This window comes from Ptychodera flava (genome assembly GCF_041260155.1).
Source record: "Ptychodera flava strain L36383 chromosome 23 unlocalized genomic scaffold, AS_Pfla_20210202 Scaffold_23__1_contigs__length_28996876_pilon, whole genome shotgun sequence".
In the NCBI taxonomy this organism is placed as follows: Eukaryota; Metazoa; Hemichordata; class Enteropneusta; family Ptychoderidae; genus Ptychodera; species Ptychodera flava.
Genome location: NW_027248277.1, coordinates 12,134,969 through 12,151,799, shown reverse-complemented (window position 1 = coordinate 12,151,799; position 16,831 = coordinate 12,134,969). Strand labels below are relative to the sequence as shown.

Sequence of the window (16,831 nt, the reverse complement as noted above, 5' to 3'; positions counted from 1 at the left end):
GATAAGAGTCACTCTTTCAAGACAACATAATATTTCGGCTGCTTGAAAAGTAGGCCTAGTCAATATCGAAAAAACAAAACCAAGTGCATAGCAAACAATTCCTGAGTAATTTTGGTGAAGGCAAATCTCACCGTACAGAATATATATTAGACATAGAAATTGCTTTGACACTGAGCAGGATAACATTACCTTAAATTATATCATGATCATAGTACATGATATTACTTTCAACCTAAAAGAAACGTTGATAATTCACCTAGGATGCTTGGTGATATCATGACACCATGTTTCATATAGACTAGATTTGGCCCCGATCGACAAAAATACTTCATGTTTGTGTTTGGGGTCACGTCAATAAAGATTAATATGTTTACTATAAGCTTACCATCTTGCAAATTAATAGTGATAAACCTGTAAATTAGCTCTTACATCAATAGGAAAATCGCCATTCGCAATGGTTAGAGAGGACAAAATAATCTCAAGCATTCCAATTTATAATACGATGACACTAGGTCAAAATCGTAATACATAATCAATTGTCATAAACAAACACAAAAGAACACAAAACAGAAAGTAAACCATCGGTACACACAACAAAGTCAAATTCATGAAAGAAAGATATAAGGACTTCTGGCCACGAAGGCAACGAAGTGATGTCAGGCGTTTCGAAAATAGTAAGCTTATCCTGCCCCACATGTGGCACGCGCCATATATCAATCTGTGAGTCTAATAGATAAGTTGTCTCCGAGTATAGCCAAATGTCACTGAAGACATCAGTGATCATATGTGGAAGAGAGATATCGTATTTATCTACAAGCTTGAGATACCTGCCAAAAAAGCGTTTGAATTCAGAGACAAGTTTTTCTCTGTTGTAATCTTGATTTGCAGTTTGTAAGAGAGGTACCTATGTCTCTCCACAAAATCATCATATGAAGTGCATTCTCTTGCATCATATCGCATAATTCACAAACTCTAAAATAATTGCTTTTTAAACTACTTAACTATTGATTAAAATCAGATATGAACTGAAAATGATCACGTGTTTCAATATATGTTTGCAGTTGTCTGCAAAAGTGAGCTGACGTCTTGTCCTGGAACCTTGCCACTAGGCTGTCACAGTTTTTAAGTTGAGTTGTGTTGGAGCCCGAGTAAATGTACCAGAATATTTACAGTAGTGTCACAACCGATCATCTTGGCCTATTGTTGACGCTGTATAACTACCTGACTGACAAGTATTATGAAAAGGGCTTGTGTTACAGATTTTAAATTATGACAGACTTATAAAGTGACAAATCAAGTAATGACATAACCGCTGATGATTAGACAGGTATTGCATACTTTTGGACTGTTATAAAGTTGTGTAAGAAAATTGTACCTATACCCGTCTCACCTAGTGACTAGAAAAATTAGCAAAGACATCATTGTAGTAAAAAGTAAAACCAGATGTAAAATGAATATGCTCACGTGATTTAGATATGGTTCATTGCATAGTTGTATGCTTCAAAGATATAAATCAGATATCTGTCGGATAATTATATGTAGCAGGTTTCATCAAAATACTCTCTGAGTTAAATCAATAATACAGAACTTTATTTAATATTAAAATGAACTGTTGTCAACTTGACACTGTTCAATGCTTCATGGACAACTACATATCTATCAGATAAACTTCTCTAGCACATTTTATCAAATTTTATGATGTAATTTTGAGTAAAATCACAAATAATATCAATGCAAATGAACCCTTAAATAACATGACACTGCTCGGTGCTTCAAGCGAAAATAAGGTATTTATGAGATCAATATCTGTTACAATTTTCAACAAATTTGGTCCATAATTTCAGAGTTTAAATAATAATAATAATAATAATAATAATAATAATAATAATAATAATAATAATAAGTAATGTAAGTATTATATAGAAATAATAACGCGAATAATAATAGTTCAATTTCCGTGAAAATTTCACTATAAGGGTATTTTGGGTCGAAAAGACCAAATATAATATAGAATTCACTGCCCCATGTTTCCATGGTAACCATGGTAACCATTTAAGGGGTTGAAATTTTTTCTTATATCCAATGAAAAGTTACTTTGATTGATATGAAAATTATCAAGCGGGCGGTATTCGGGTCAGAAAACTCAAAAACCAGACTTATTTTAATGTTGTGAGTTGCCATGGTAACTATTCTGGGATTGAAAATGTTACTTTTTCCCTAAATTCCTATTAAAAAACTATTGATTCATGTAAAAATTGATAATAAGGGGTTTTCTGGTTAGCACACCAGAAAAAAATCACACTCATGTTAATGTGAGATGTTTCCATGGCAACCATTCAGGAGTAAAAATTACCAGTTTTTCAAAGATTCCATCAAAAATCCAGGAATCAACAGAATGTTTTATATCAAAGGGATATTTTGGGTTAGAAAAAATCCAAAATCCAGTAATTAACAGAAATATTATACCAAAAAGTTATTTCTGGTTGGAAAGACAAAAAATGCTATCCATTTTTACTGCCCTGTTTTTCCATAGTAACCTATTTGCGTTTTAAAATTTCAACGTTTTTCCTAAGTCCAATAAAAGTAATCCCAGTTACTATGCAAATGCTCTCCTAAGTGTATTTATAAAAGCATGAATTCCATGTTCATTTTTTATGTTGCCATAGTAACCATTTCGGAAACCACAGGTTTTTTTTATTTAAAACCATAGACCTTCGAGAGGGTCTATGTTAAAACATAATTCACTGTTTTTTATTATTTTATGGATTTCTAAGTAACAACTTTTAACATTTGTTCTATAATATTAATAATAATTGTAATTTCTTTGCCTTCATTCTAGAAAGAATAATAAAGATAATGTATATTTGGGCCATTTTGGTCAAAATTATGTTTTCCGTTAATTTTAGTGTGTTAGAATTAATTTTACATAGACCAGAAATAATTTTTCAAGCATTTTTAATTGTGTTTCATGCAGTCATCCCAAATAAGTGTTATATAGTATTTTACTAACTTATTATGCATTTATCGAATTAAGTTTATGCCTTCAAATTAATTTTATGTGCTGAAATTAATTCTACTAGTATCTGAACCCAATCCTCCTTATCACCCAATGTACCATTATATTTATCACAAGCAGTAACAGTAGCGCACAGTTTTTTTTGTTTTATTTAAAACATAATTCACTGGTACTTATTTATTTTATGGATTTATAATTAACGACGTATAATAATGTTCATTTTATAATAATTTATTTTGATTTCTTTGCCTAATTCCAGGAAGAATAATGAAGACAAATTGTATATTTCTGATTGTTTAACTAAAGGAAAATTATGGCCATGTAGTGGTATTTTTTTGTGTGTGACCTGGCGTGACCCCATAAACTCCATGATTCTGATGATTAGCTAGATCTCCCCTTTCCATGGTAGCAATGGCTAAATTTGAACATGATCCTTGTATACCATTAAACATTTTTTAAACCCAGCAGAAAAAGACAAGGGGAATATTACAAGTTAAAGTTTCATGTTTAATATTGCCCAGGGCTCGAAATTAACTTTTTTCCTGGTAGTCCACTTGGGCGACCATATTCTGAAGTTGGTAACCCGGTTACACTGGCTGGTAGCCCGTGCATCTTTTAGATCAGGGGTATCTTTTTTCGTTAACCAGACAAGAAAGGGCTATTTTACAAGGTTCTGCCCATTAAGTGAATTTTCTAGTCTTTTGATGTGTATACTTGCACACCTTTAATGCCCAAGGAAACAGGTGTAATGGACGACAGTGGGACTCAAAAATTTTGTGACCTATAAACAACCCGTTTCACTCTCACAGTTGTATGCAATTTTAAAAGTCGCCAGGACAACATGACAACATTATGGCCTTTTCAGCACTCAGACATACTGTAGCATGGCTAAAAATAGACCATGGCCCTTCTGTTGGGAGGAGACATAATTTGCGTGTCCTTTAGATTGATACATTATTATCAAAATGCAACGAGATTGCGTTTTTATTGGCCATCTTTCTCTGTGCCCGTCATTCAAGTACGTCAGTTCAGAAATGGAAACTTTGTTGTAAAGTTCCACCGCACGGCCGGTCGTCTCCAGAACAAAGTCATATTACTATGGCAAATTTTTTATGCCCTGCCGGGTTTGACTGCATTTATCTAGCTCGGTCCAAAGTGACGGACGCATCTTTCAAGCTTTCAGCCTGGTGAAAAACGCATTTATTGATTCGCCAAAGGCCTGTGGACTCGCTTATTTTTGCACAAGTGCTACATGGAAATAGGAAAAGTTGTTTAATACTCACTGTTTCAGTGAATCCGCCATGATGAGAGTTCTCAAGTCGAAAAATTGTGCCGAGCTCGAATACAAATGTCTTCAACATCATTTTTATACAAGAGGTAGCATTCCATAGTCTGTTACCCTAATTTTTTTAAAGTTTGGAGAAGGCTGGCACTTCCATCTGAATGATTGAATGACCTGAAACGCAAAATTCCAACGCGTATTATCTGGCAATATGTACAGTAGAAATACTTTTAAACCGTCGCTCCAGGAACGTATAATTATAAGCTTATACTCCACAAAATGACAACCGGCGGCGTGGAACTTTCTGAAAGGATTTCCTAACTGTCCTACTTGTTACCTTAGGGACTCACTTGTGATGTCCTGAAAAGTATTCTCTGCAGCAATTCCAGTTTCTGTCAACATGCAAAGCTCAACGACAAGATAATAGTAATAGCACGAGACGTAGTGTATAGACTACACATTCACGTGCAGGTAAACTCAATTGCACATGCTCATATTGGCAGACTACACTGGCAAACGAGTGCGCATGCGTGAAGGTAAATGTGCAGCAAATACACTGGCATAGACTCTCCACAGTCGCTGTTTTGTGCGCACCCACGACTGCCACGATGGACCTGCATTCTAACACCTCTCTCCAGAATTCCCACAGCTTCATGAACTGTTATTAGATTCTTATATAATACTTATAGCCCCAAAACTTGTAATAATAATAATAATAATAATAATAATAATAATAATAATAAATATTTATTTTTTAAGCGCGTTATGCAAAAACAGCCTCAATGTGCTTTACAAGAAAAAAGAAGTTAAAAGTTACGACAATTTAAAAGTCTGCATGGAATAAACACTAAAACACACATCAAAATATAAGGTTCACACAATTGCAATGGGTAAAAGCATTACATGAAGACCTGGGAAAATAAAAATGTTTTGAGTCTACGTTTAAATGATTCAATTGAATGCGTAGATCTGACATCAACTGGAAGGGAAGTTCAAATTTTTGGAGCAGCACAGATAGGCTCTGTCCCCATAGGTCGATGTTGTCATACGTGGAATGGAGAGGACATTTGAAAACTTGAACGAAGAGTGCGGGTTTGATTTTGTAGTGATATCAGTTCTGTGACATAAGATGGAGACTGTCCGTTTAATGCCTTCCAAGTTGAAAGTGAAATTTTGTAAATGATACCTTGCCTTATGGGAAGCCAATGGAGATCGCAAAGTACAGGCGATATGTTTTCTTATTTCTCTACTCTGGCAACAAGTCTTGCAGCTGTGTTTTGTATGCGCTGGAGCTTCATCACTAATAACAATTTATATTAATATGGAAATTAACCATTATTTAACATCACACAACTTAATGGTTTATAACATAGTCAGATATCTGTTTAATCAGGATCTGTTGCAGATTTCATCAAATTTGGTGCAGTTACTTAAGAGTTACATGACAAGTTACAAATCTTCATTAAATTTGCAAATGAACCTTTAATTAACTTGACAATGCATTTTGCTTCAAAGAGCAATTGGATATTTATCTGATCAATATCTGTAGCACTTTTCACTAAATTTGTTGCCATAATTTCAGAGTTATATTACTAACTATATAGTCATTAAATATGCAAATGAACCCTTCACACAGATATCTATCGGATCAGTGTCTGCAGCAGATTTCAGTAAATTTGGTGCCACCTTTAATGCCCAAGGAAACAGGTGTAATGGACGACAGTGGGACTCAAAAGTTTTTAGACCTATAAACAACCCGTTTCACTCTCACAGTTGTATGCAAATTTTAAAAGTCGCCATGACAACATGACAACAATATGGCCTTTTCAGCACTAAGACATACTGTAGCAGGGCTAAAAATAGACCATGGCCCTTCTGTTGGGAGGAGGCATAATTTCCGTGTCATTTAGATTTATACATTATATTCAAAATGCAACTAGAATGCGTTTTTATTGGCCATCTTTCTCTGTCCTCGTCATTCAAGTACGTCAGTTCAGATATGGAAACTTTGTTGCAAAGTTCTACCGCACGGCCGGTCGTCTCCAGAACAAATTCATATTACTATGGCAAATTTTTATGCCCAGCTGGGTTTGACTGCATTTATCTAGCTCGTCCCAAAGTGACGGACACATCTTTTAACCTTTCAGCCTGGTGAAAAACGCATTTATTGATTCGACGAAGGCCTGTGGACTCGCTCATTTTTGCACAAGTGCTACATGGACATAGGAAAAAGTTGTTGAATACTCACTGTTTCAGTGAATCCGCCATGATGAGAGTTCTCAAATCAAAAAATTGTGTCGAGCCCGAATACAAATGTCTTCAACATTATTGTTATACAAGAGCTAGCATTCCATAGTCTGTCACCCTGATTTTTTTTTTCAAAGTATGGAGAAGGCTGGCATTTCCATCTAAATGATTGAATGCCGTGAAACGCACAATTCCAACGCATATTATCTGGCAATATGTACAGTAGAAATACTGTTAACCGTCGCTACAGGTACGTATAACTATAAGCTTATACTCCACAAAATGGCCACCGGCGGCGTGAACTTTCTGAAAGGATTTCCTAAACGTCAAACTTCTTACCTTAGGGACCCACTTGTGATGTCCTGAAAAGTATTCTCTGCAGTAATTCCAGTTTCTGTCAACATGCAAAGCTCAACGACAAGATAATAGCACGAGACGTAGTGTACAGACTACACATTCACGTCCAGGTAAACTCTATTGCGCATGCTCATATTGGCAGACTACACCGGCAAACAAGTGCGCATGCGTGAAGGTAAATTTACAGTAAATAAACTGGCATAGACTCTCCACAGTCGCTGTTTTGTGCGCGCCCACGACTGCCACGATGGACCTGCATTCTAACACCTCTCTCCAGAATTCCAACAGCTTCAATGAACTGTTATTAGATTTCTATATAATACTTATAGCCCCAAAACTTGTAATAATAATAATAATAATTAATATAAGTATTATATAGAAATAATAAACGAATAATAATAGGTTCAATTTCCATGAAAATTTCACCATGAGGGTATTTTGGTCGAAAAGACCAAATATGATATCGATTTCACTGCCCCATGTTTCCATGGTAACCATTTTAGGGGTTGAAAATTCCAGTTTTTCTAATATCCCATGAAAGTTACTTTGATTGTTATGAAAATTATCTAGTGGGGGAGTTCGAGTCAGACAACACAAAAAACCGACTTATTTTAATGTTTCAATTGCCATGGTAACCAATGTGGGATTGAAAATGTTACTTTTTCCCTAATTCCTATTAAAGAACTATTGATTGATGTAAAAAAATTGATAAGGGTTTTTTCTGGTTAGCACACCAAAAAAATCACACTCATTTTAATGTGAGATGTTTCCATGGCAACCATTCATGAGTAAAAATTACCGGTGTTTCAAAGATTCCACCTAAAATCCATTAATCAACAGAATGTGTTATATCATAGGGATATTTTTGATTAGAAAGACCTAATATCAGTGTAAAAATCCATTAAATCAACAGAAATATAATACTAAAGGGTTATTTTAGGTTAGAAAGACAAAATATGATATCCATTTTTACCTTTCCTGTGTTGCATAGTAACCTATTTGCGTTTTAAAATTTCATTTTTTTTTAATTCCATTAAAAGTAATCCTAGTAACTATGCAAATGCTCTCCTAAGTGTATTTATCACAGCATGAACTCAATGTTCATTTTTGTTTTATGTTGCCATGGTAACCTATTTGGGAACCACAACTTTTTTTAATTTAAAACAATAGACCCTTGAGTGGGTCTATGTTAAAATGTAATTCACTGTTTTTTATTTATTTTATGAATTTCTAAGTAACAACTTTTAACGTTTGTTCTATAATAATAATAACAAGGCAGTATTGCTGAAGGCAATGAGTACTTGGGCCGTGATAGAGTAATTTTGAGGACAATATATACTACTATTCAAATATGGTCTTGAATTTCCTCCTGTCAATTAGGGATTAACTGGTTATTAAACGAAGCAATGGCATGACAACGGCAAAATATGTCTAGCAACTTTTGTGGAGTTTGAGGCAGGGGTTCTTTATTTATAGTGGAAATTGCTTAAACTCCTTAAATAACCAAATTACAAGCAAATTTCTTTTGTTCTCGATGGTAGATGTCTAATATTAGATGGGCATATTTAGATTTCTACCCTATAGTTATCCCTATATACCAAAAATCGGACATCCAGCTCTATTGGCTTGCTCAGAATTAGATATGCGCATAATTAATGAGGTACAATATGTGGTGTCATAAGGTGTCCCATCATACCAAATATGAAGGATGTAGCACTTGTGGTTACTGAGTTGTGGACAAATATATATATTTTAGGTCAAAGGTCATTGAGGTCACGTCACATTTTGTCATAATAATTGTATTGCTAAGTTATTCCTATATACCAAAACTCAGACCTCTAGCTCTATTGATCGCTCAAATAAGATATGCGCATAATTAATGAGGTACAATATATGGTGTCATAAGGTGTCCTATCATACCAAATATGAAGGGTGTAGCACTTGTGGTTACTGAGTTGTGGACAAATATGTATATTTGAGGTCAAAGGTCATTGAGGTCACGTGACGTTTTGTCAAACAAATTATATTGTTAACTTATCCCTATATACCAAAAATCAGACCTCTAGCTCTATTGGCTCTCTCAAAATAAGATATGCGCATAATTAATGAGGTACAATATGTGGTGTCATAAGGCGTCCCATCATACCAAATATGAAGGATGTAGCACTTGTGGTTACTGAGTTGTGGACAAATATATATATTTGAGGTCAAAGGTCATTGAGGTCACGTCACATTTTGTCATAATATTTTATTGCTAAGTTATTCCTATATACCAAAACTCAGACCTCTAGCTCTATTGATCGCTCAAAATAAGATATGCGCATAACTAATGAGGTACAATATATGGTGTCATAAGGTGTCCTATCATACCAAATATGAAGGGTGTAGCACTTGTGGTTACTGAGTTGTGGACAAATATGTATATTTGAGGTCAAAGGTCATTGAGGTCACGTGACGTTTTGTCAAACAAATTATATTGTTAACTTATCCCTATATACCAAAAACCAGACCTCTAGCTCTATTGCACTCTCAAAATAAGATATGCACATAATTAATGAGGTATAATATGTGGTGTCATAAGGCGTCTTATCATACCAAATATGAAAGGTTTAGCACTTGTGGTTACTGAGTCATGGACAATAATGTATATTTGAGGTCAAAGGTCACCAAGGTCACATGATATTTTGTCAAAATGTCTGAGATATCTGCGTGAACCGATGGACTCACTGATGGACTCACGGACGGATATGACCCAATCTATAAGCCCCCTGGACTTTATCCGTGGGGACAAAAAACTAAGTCACTGCATCCTTTAGGCAATATGAATACGATGAGAAACTAAATTTTTATTTTTCTTTGCATTATATATGGGAGTCTATGGAGAACTGCCTTATACATGGCAGTCTATGGAGGTGTAAACTAAAAAGTCCTCTAACACGGTCAAATTCGATCGCATTGTGAAACATCGACATGCATCTGTATGGGGTTGGGGACTATTCTTGTGCAAAGTTTGAAAGATTGACCAGGGCATGTCTGAGATATCTGCGTGAACGGACGGACGGACTGACTGACATGACCAAACCTATAACTCCCCCAGGACTTCGTCCGTGGGCACTAAAAACAACGCAACAGTTATTACAGCTACACCGGCTGTAGGTTCAAATCCAGAGCCCTGTACGGTCTGCCGCCGTCGCTTGTAAACAATCTCATAAACCTGGCCATATGGGCAACTGTGTATGGGCAGCTGGATGCTTGACTTCCCGGAGAAGGCGAGCTGTCACGTTCAAGCTCAGGATTATTTGTCAATCAAATTCAGTAAATTTACCTTACCTAGATGAAATTTTGTCTATAGGCTGAAACTTCGCCGAAGTTTGACAAAATTACATCGATTTTTCAGGTTCATATCCGACATTTTTGAGTTTTGAGTGCAGACAGAAATAAGTTTTGAGGCAACATGGCTGCGACCCCATGTTGACCCCTAGCCCTGCATACGATGCTATGTGCTACAGCTAACACACAGCATCGTACGCAGGGCTAGCGACAGAGTTGCCGACATCGACGGTTATTTACGAGAAGTGAATAAAAGACTGTCATTTTTGGAAGCGATCGAGTAGCTGAGGTAGGCTGGGATACGACTTGGGCCCAAGAATGCTGAATTTCGGCAGTAATTTGGCTTTTTACGTCAAGTCCCAAAATGGATTTGAAGCCACAGACCCCACGTACGGGTCTTTGCAGGCCTGTGGTGAGCGGGGCAATTAGCTGTAGCGGAACACACAGCATCGTACGCAGGGCGAGTTGACCCCAAGTGAAAATGTGTTCGCGATCAAATCGTCCTATATTTTTTTCAGAATTTTCGACAAAATCATTGCTTCTTAAATCTTTTGTAAAATATAAAATCCTAAAAATAAAAATGCGATGTGCCATGTCTCCAGATTTCTAAAATATCGTTCGTTGACCGTTCGACGGAATACTCACTTCGCAAATTGTGATGCAGTTGAAATTCAATACTGACCGCCAAATAATCTTAATGAGACTAGATCATTCTAGACATCCTCCAAATTATCCAACCATTCGCGTTAGAGTTCAGCTCGCTTAGAGTATCATAACACTCTTCGGCCTTCGTTTAGATCGACCCTAATCTCTCCGATTTAGGAAATAAATACACAAGCTACCTTGTCTAAACTTCGTGCACCATCCGGGACCAAACGCACTACAAATCTGTCTTGACGTCATCATCTCCTTACATGGTAATCGGCATACCGTATTTTTTAGCAAAGGAGACACAGAATACGTCAGAGTATTCAGTTTCAAAACGTATTACATTGTGTGATGTTGTCAAAAAAAGGTAATGTTACTGCAGTGGTAGTAAATTACAAAACACAAAAGTTCAAATCAGTTTATTTTGGACTGGCTTTACCCAACATTTCATATTGTTTCTTATGCCAGATTTGACCATGTGCTTACTGGCGACCCCTTTACATGCAAATTTTGTGTCAAATGGTGTGTTCTCCTGGAAAACCAAAGTACGATTTCTATATGAAGGAGGCGAAATTTGCCCTCAAACTCGAAACCACCCCTTTATGGGGTGTACCTAGCTATTTTGAGCGAGCTTCTCGAATCTGCAGCTCTATTTCGAAATGATGGTCTGGTTTTCTCAGCTCAAGGATAAGTGTTCTCCATCGCTGTGGGCATTACTATTCTCAACTGGGGGTACAGTTTCCAGTCGTAATGTTTTTCATTGTGTCCGGGATATAAAACCTTTCCTTTTCACACTTTTACTTTGATTAACACTAGTCCACATCTTGTCAGCGATTGAACATGTTTTAAGTTTAAATGTTAAATTCTGGTCTCGAGCCCTCTTGTTCGACCAAACTGAAATTACCCCTCCCACTTTGGTTCGTCCAGTGGGTATAGCAAGGGTCGTGCCATCGCCTAGGAAACGGAGGGTGCATTAATTGTTGCATTTCGATGCACATTTTGATTATATTCAGAAGATTTTGTGGCAAAAACTCAGATAGAGAAGCATTAATATTCACATCTCACTTATTCAAGACTGGCTGTAGCAGCACTTCCATTCAGTTAACATCATTACGCCATTTATTATGCCAAGAAAGATGAAGCCAAGACATTTTGCCCTCCCTGGTCTCAGCCAGAAATGGTTATACCTTACAGTTTTTTCCCACGGAATGAAAACAAATGTACTTGGGCTGAGGCCCAAGTACAATAATTGTAATTTCTTTGCCTTCATTCTAGGAAGAATAATTATGATAATGTACATTGGGGCCATTGTTATCAAAGTTTGTTTTCCGTTTATTTTAGTGTGTTTGAATTAATTTTATATAGACCAGAAATAATTTTTCAAACATTTTTAATTTTGTTTCATGCAGTCATCCCAAATAAGTGTTATAGAGTATAGTACCAACTTATTATGCATTCATCGAATTAATTTTATGCCTTCAAATTAATTTTATGTGCTAAAATTAATTCTACTTGTATCTAAAATTAATTTTATGAACCCAATTCCCCTTATCACCCATGTACCATTATTTATCAGAAGCAGTAACAGTTTTTTTTGTTTTATTTAAAAGATAATTCACTGGTACTTATTTATTTTATGGATTTATAAATAACGACGTATAATAATGTTCATTTTATAATAATTTATTTTGATTTCTTTGCCTCATTCTAGGAAGAATAATGAAGACATATTATTTCTGATTCTTTAACTAAAGTGAAATTATGGCCATGTAGTGGTGCATTTTTTTGTGTGACCTGGCGTGACCCCATAAATTCTATGATTCATATGATTAGCTAGATCTCCCCTTTCCATGGTAGCAATGGCTAAATTTGAACATGGTCCCTGTATACCTTTAAACATTTTTTTAAACCCAGCAAGCCAAGACAAGGGGAAATATTACAAGTTAAATGTTTCATGTTTAATATTGCCCAGGGCTCGAAATAAACTTTTTTTTCCCTGGTAGTCCAATTGGGAAACTATGTTCTGAATGTGGTAGGCCGGTGACACTGGCTGGTAGCCCATGCATATTTTAGATCAGGGTATCTTTTTTCGTTTAACCAGACAAGAAAGGGCTATTTTACAAGGTTCTGCCCATGAAGTGAATTGTCTAGTCTTTTGATGTGTATACTTGCACACCTTTAATGCCCAAGGAAACAGATGTAAAGGATGACAGTGGGACTCAAAAGTTTTGTGGCCTATAAACAACACGTTTCACTCTCACAGTTGTATGCAAATTTTAAAAGTCGCCAGGACAACATGACAACAATATGGCATTTTCAGCACTGAGATATACTGTAGCAGGGCTAAAAATAGACCTTGGCCCTTCTGTTGGGAGGAGGCATAATTTCCATGTCATTTTGATTGATACATTATTATCAAAATGCAACGAGAATGCATTTTTATTGGCAATCGTTTCCTGTGCCTGTCATTCAAGTACGTCACTTCAGATATGGAAACTTTGTTGCAAAGTTCCACCGCACGGCCGGTCGTCTCTAGAACAAAGTCATAATATGGCAAATTTCTACGCCCAGCTGGGTTTGACTGCATTTATCTAGCTCGTCCCAAAGTGACGGACGCATCTTTCAACCTTTCAGCTTGGTGAAAAACGCATTTATTGATTCGCCAAAGGCCTGTGGACTCGCTTATTTTTTGCACAAGTGCTACATGGACATAGGAAAAAGTTGTTGAATACTCACTGTTTCAGTGAATCCGTCATGATCAGAGTTCTCAAATCAAAACATGTTGCCGAGCTCGAATACAAAGGTCTTCTCATTAAATTACGTCATTGTTATACAAGAGTTAGCCAAAGTCTGTCACCCTAATTTTTTCAAAGTTTGGAGAAGGCCGGCATTTCCATCTGAATGATTAACGACGTTAAACGCAAAATTCCATCGCATATTATCTGGCAATATTTACAGTAGAAATACCGTATAGCGTCGCTCCAGTCCAGGTTCGTATAAGCTTATACTCCACAAAATGGCCACAGGCGGCGTGCCACTTTCTGAAATGATTTCCTAAACGTCCTACTTGTTACCTTAGGGACTCACTTGTGATCTCCTGAAAAGTATTCTCTGCAGTAATTCCAGTTTCTGTCAACATGCAAAGCTCAACGACAAGATTATAGCACGAGACGTAGTGTACAGACGACACATTCACGCGCATGCTCATGTTGGCAGACTACACTGACACTGGCAAACGAGTGCGCATGCGTGAAGTTATATTTGCAGCACAGATTTCGCGGAAAAACTCATGCTTTTTCCATCCCAAAACTTCCTCGATCGCTTACAGTAAATGCACATGAACAAAATAAAACCCAACAACGTCAACACACAGGACGCTAGCTTTCCCACAATCCCATTCGATTTGTACCAACGCATATACGAATTTGGTCGCTAGAGGGCGCTGTGAAGAATCTGGGAAATCTCAGACTGCCGCGTTTACAACAGCTGTAAGGGCATGACCCAGACCATCCTCGATCAAGGAACAATTTTCATAAAGTGCAATTTCTGCCGATTTTCATGGTTTTTTTTTTTTTTTTTTTCCGATTTCTTTTCAGTGAAGCCATTGTTTAGCAATTAATCAGAACATTTTTGACCAAAAAGCTGTAAATTTTGCTGTTTTAAAGCCTACTTCTTTGACATTTTCACTCCTACCCCGACGAAAGGAGTACAAGGCCATTTCTTGGAAGTCGACGGTAAAAGGTACGTTGAGATTATCGTGATTTTGTCCATTTTTTCTGTCAAAAATATGAATTTTAGAAAAAAGCAACGATTTCCTTAATTTTTGGCGCTTTTTTTCTTATCAACTGTGATGGTCATGAATTTGGAGAACGTACTTTTGTTAAGCAACTCGAGAGCTTTGCAATGGTATGCCGATCGCCCATATTCACCCAATGAATGCAGGAGGAGTAGGAATTTGACTATGAGCATGTAAAAACTACTTTAATTTTCTAAGTTTTACGTCAGTAATTAGCCTGTACAAAGGCAGGCTAGGCAGGTAGGCTACTGACATAGTAGGTTTTGACAACGGAATATTCCTGCAGTATCTACCTCCGGCAGTGCAGTGTACTATACTGCAGCTGTGACTGACCATGGCATGGCCACTGTACTTTTCTGTGTCTGTCAGTTGTCAGCATTTTACTTTCATGTTAAAAGGTTTAGGAAAAACACAAAGAACGAGACATATGTTTTTAAAAGATGCAGTGCAGTGTATCAGAATGCAAGATGCATACTGCGTCTGGCCATCTAAATATATGCCGTTATGCTTTGCAGTATAACCTTTCTGAACAAATGTAAATAAACATGTTTTTATTGTTGTTTGTTTGTTTGTTTGTTTGTTTGTTTGTTTGTTTGTTTGTTTATCTATTAATCATTCTATTGTTTATTTATGACTTTACACAATGCCATCAATAGAAAATTTCACATAGTATTGTTTATTGATTTTTATTTTTATTTATTTTTTTTTGTTTATTTATTTTTTTAATGTACAAGAATGTTCATATTCTATCCATATGCAGTCATTATAAGTTCAAAATTTCACAGGAGAAGCAGCCAAAATTTCAGGATCAGTTCTGTACAACCATCTGATTAAAATAGTCTTTGCCCAGTGCCCCCCACCCAGGTGACGCCTGATATCCATTTTCATTCGTTGATGGGACATTTCTATTCCTGAGCTGCTGTGTATATTAATTCCCTTATCTCTTTTCAGGAGTTGGTGTCCATGTGCAGCTACAGTATGCATATAATAGGTGAGTGATATGTAGGTAACTCACAAATTATCCTTTTGACCCAGTTGACAGCATTGGAATGAAATGTTGAAATTAAAGAATCAAAATCTATGATATTTGTATTGTATTGATTGTTGATTAGTTTGAAAGTGCTTGCATCAAATTGTGTAATTGCCATTATGCTATTTAAAAGTCTATATTCCCTTATCAAAGATATGATTGTGCTTGCATATTTTGAATCGGTTAGAATTTTATTGCATCCACTGAGGACATCATTGTCCATCATGCGTGTGCATGCACCACCTTCGTAACCGCCCCCATATTTTTTGACAATGCCTTTTATTCTTAAGAATGCTTTCAGTTGACAAACTCTACTGGTGGGATTTTCAGAGATATACATTGCATTCTCAATGGTAGAGAGGCTGTCTTGAATGGCTTTGTTTTGTTTGTTCTTTGATAGTCTGTTTTGTTCACTCTCCTTACTTCCACAGACCTTTCCTTCACTGTCTTTTTTAGGAGGGGAATATTTTAAAAGTGTATTCATGTGGTTTATCAAAACTGTGTATTTTTCTGTTGTATGGTTTTCAATCATTTTTGCCATTGTGTGTCTGTGATATGCAATTAAGTCACCTGCTTCACCTACTTTATTAATTTCTTCATCTATACTTTCATATTTTTTTGAAATCATCATCATGTGTCTCTTTTTTTGACTTTGACACTCAGATTTTCTGGTTCTTTGCCATTGAGGATGCTCTCAATAGATTTCACAATACTGAGCTTTTCCTGTTCTAATTGTGCTTCACTGTTCCTCTGTTTTTGTTCCAGGTCTTTTTTATGGAGTTTCCCATGGACATTTTGCAGATGCCTGTTGATACTTGGCCTCGTCGCATATTGCATACTGCACATTGAACATTTGTGTGTTGTTTTATTATTTACAATTAAAGATTCAATATTTGACTCAATACTGTCTGAAATATTAATGTCCATGTCTGTAGTCTCATTTATTTTGAAATCAAAACTGTCAACGGCTGCTTCAAGTTTCCTGTTTACTTTTGTCATGTCATCCATTTGTGTTGCTGTAAGCAGTTTTGTTTCATGATTTACACCATGGACTTCCACCTTCAGGTCAAATTGTTCAGACAGTTTACTTTCATATTGTTTTATCTCACTCTGTACAGATCCTGG

General features: G+C 36.2%; 1 long non-coding RNA gene across 1 annotated transcript; it reads left to right on the top strand.

The window, feature by feature from the left end:
• The first annotated feature begins 14,543 nt into the window (after positions 1-14,543).
• LOC139124250 (uncharacterized) lies at positions 14,544-16,608 on the top strand. Its single transcript, XR_011549901.1, has 3 exons — positions 14,544-14,621; positions 15,628-15,667; positions 16,472-16,608. It is a non-coding gene; the product is annotated as an uncharacterized lncRNA (long non-coding RNA).
• Positions 16,609-16,831: the final 223 nt, after the last annotated feature.